The sequence below is a fragment of the Oryzias melastigma genome, linkage group LG5 (genome assembly GCF_002922805.2).
Source record: "Oryzias melastigma strain HK-1 linkage group LG5, ASM292280v2, whole genome shotgun sequence".
Taxonomy (NCBI): domain Eukaryota; kingdom Metazoa; phylum Chordata; class Actinopteri; order Beloniformes; family Adrianichthyidae; genus Oryzias; species Oryzias melastigma.
Genome location: NC_050516.1, coordinates 9,891,120 through 9,894,161, shown reverse-complemented (window position 1 = coordinate 9,894,161; position 3,042 = coordinate 9,891,120). Strand labels below are relative to the sequence as shown.

Sequence of the window (3,042 nt, the reverse complement as noted above, 5' to 3'; positions counted from 1 at the left end):
GATAAAAAAAAGTTCCGCGCACTGTCTTGGGGGGTCCAGATGACCCCACTTTTAATGTAAACAAACTAAGGAGAGCGGAAGGGTTACGACCCCCCCATTGGGCACAGTCTTGAGTGTATTTTTGTTGTGAAGAAGTGTAGCGATGGCCGGGCCTACTAAGGGCAGATACATGGTATGTGCATCCATCTTTGAAAAAAAATTCATATTTATTTTTGAGGGAAAAACGAATACACACTGCTGGCTCTAGAATGAAATCAAATGGGCGGAAGCCATTCACAGCAGCAGGCGGAGCCTCAGGAATTTAGTTGTTTTACTTCCGGATAGGACAAAAACTGAAGAAAATAAGTGGTAGTATTTCATAAATGTGTTTTTAGTGTTCCAAATGTGATCTATGATCATATATATGGATATAGTTCACTCTGAAAGGCTTAAGAAAATCATGGTATGACCCCTTAAATATCCAGACTACCCTGGTTCCCTGCTGTCTCCATCTTACCACATTTCAAATGTGGTTAACTGCGTTTTTGTTATAGATAAACTATTTTGGATTTTTGAAGTGGAGATGCATCAACTCAGTGGGAATTTAGCTCAAATGCTTGCAAAATACAGTTCATAAAAGCACACATGATCTGTGTAATTAATATTACATTGTTTTATAAATGACTTGAAATGACTTGAAACATTAATAGTAGGACTTGTGACTCGACTTGAGACTTGTTGGTCATGACTTGTGACTCGACTTGGGACTTGAGTGCTTTTGACTTGGGACTTGACTCGGACTTGAGGACAAAGACTTGGGACTTGACTCGGACTTGCAAAATGATGACTTGGTCCCACCTCTGGTCAAAGAAGATGAATGAATGAATGAAAAGACGACTATATGTGAGAAAACTTCTTCCACTCCTACAGTTCTGATCAGCAAAACTATTGACCAGGTTTGAAAGCGGGAGAACAGTTTATTACCAGTTTGTCACACAGTCTTTACATTCATCCTGAATTGAGTCTGAGGCTCCACCGAGGACGAGGAATTAAGAGGCCAAAGCAGATGGCACTCTGACCACACCCCTCTTCTGATCCATCCTGCTTCCCTTTCATCCCGTGGGGTTTCTCCAGCGGCACGTTATTCCTGTCTTCATCCTCTCCCCGAGAAGACTGCCCACCTGCTCACGGTGCAGCACGGATCTGAGGGGCGAGTAACCCCCGTCCTGCCTCCACTGTGGTTCTCAGTGCTCTCTCTGTTTTAGTCCTGGTCTCTAACAAAAGCTGACCGATGCCAGATTCAAGGTGCACACCTGGTGCTGGTTGTCCATCTGCTAGGAGTTCAATGTCTGTGAAATTTCCACTCACAGTCCAGAACAGGGAGCCCAGAATTAAGACAATAAACCCCACCCCATCACAATTATACGCCAGCTCATTGAGTTTTATTTTACCTCACAGCTTTGCTTGTCTGGCATCACCGTCAACACCTAGAACCAGGTCTAAAGCCACGTCTTTTGCTTCGGCTCAGTCTTCTCCAGTTTTGATCAAGTGGTGCACTGTACATGTGTTTGTTTCCCGTGCGCACAGCTTACCTTCTAGTAAGAAGGTAAGGTAAGGCAAGTTTATTTGTAGCACATTTCATGTACAGATACAATTCAAAGTGCTTTACATAAAACATTAAAAGAAACAATCAAAAGAAATAGTAAAAATGTGATCATTAAAATAAAATTAAAAGAAAGTAAAAAGATTTTAATTTAAAACAACCATAGATAAACAGTGCGGACGTAAACTTTTGAATACATATTAATCAAACTGAGAACAGGTGAGTCTTTAACCTGGATTTAAATACACTGAGTGTTTCAGCAGATCTAATGTTTTCTGGAAGTCTATTCCAGATCTGTGGAGCATAGAAGCTGAATGCAGCTTCTCCATGTTTAGTTCTGACTCTAGGAACTGATAAAAGACCGGATCCAGATGACCGGAGAGGTCTGGCTGGTACATACTGGGTCAGGAGGTCAGTCATGTATTTTGGTGCTAAACCATTCAAAGCTTTATAAACCAGTAACAGAACTTTAAAGTCTATCCTCTGACAGACAGGTAACCAGTGTAAAGACCTCAGAACTGGACTGATGTGGTCTACTTTCTTGGTCCTTGTGAGAACCCGAGCAGCAGAGTTCTGAATAAGCTGCAGTTTCCTGATGGATTTTTTTGGTAGTCCTGTAAAAACACTGTTACAGTAATCAAGTCGACTAAAGATGAAAGCATGCACTAGTTTCTCCAGGTCCTGCTTAGACATCAGATCTTTAATCCTTGAGATATTTTTGAGATGATAATAGGCTGATTTAGTGACTGCCTTAATGTGTTTATCAAAATTTAGGTCTGTGTCTATCACTACACCCAAGTTTCTGGCCTGGTTGGTAGTTTTTAGTTGAATAGATTGAAGCTCTGTAGTGACGTCTAACCTTTTTTCTTTAGCCCCAAAGACAATAACCTCAGTTTTGTTTTTGTTTAATTGAAGTAAGTTGTGACACATCCAGTCATTAATGTCCTCAATGCATTTACCAAGAGCCTGTACAGGGCCTCGGTCTCCTGGTGTCAGTCTAATATATATCTGTGTGTCATCTGCATAGCTATGGTAACTAATGTTGTTGTTCTTTATAACCTGGGCCAGTGGGAGCATGTAGATGTTAAATAGAAGTGGTCCCAGGATGGAGCCTTGGGGCACTCCACATGTAATTTCTGTTGGCTCAGAAGTGAAGTTACCAAATGACACAAAATATTTCCTGTTTTCTAAGTACGTTTTGAACCAGTTTAGTACTGGCCCAGTGAGGTAAGCTTCAATGAAGGAAGAAATGACAGCAGGAAGAGATCAGTGGTTCGTACTCGGAGGCGAAACTATTGATAAGAATCTGTCATGACCCATCTTTACAGTCTGAAAGTAGCTCATGTATGAAAGTGACTGTCCTACCTGTAAAGAAAATGTTTATTAAATGTTCAAATCAAGCTAAATGTTTAATAAAAACTTTCGTACTATGAAGTTTTGAGTGGGGCTCCGGGAGGTGT

General features: G+C 41.0%; 2 protein-coding genes across 6 annotated transcripts in view; both read left to right on the top strand.

Annotated features, from left to right (window-relative positions):
- Nucleotides 1–3,042, top strand: part of dlgap4b (discs, large (Drosophila) homolog-associated protein 4b) — a 707,978-nt gene that overhangs the window by 47,712 nt on the left and 657,224 nt on the right. The gene's annotated exons all lie outside the window — the stretch shown is intronic.
- Nucleotides 1–3,042, top strand: part of LOC112145523 — a 15,140-nt gene that overhangs the window by 10,229 nt on the left and 1,869 nt on the right. The gene's annotated exons all lie outside the window — the stretch shown is intronic.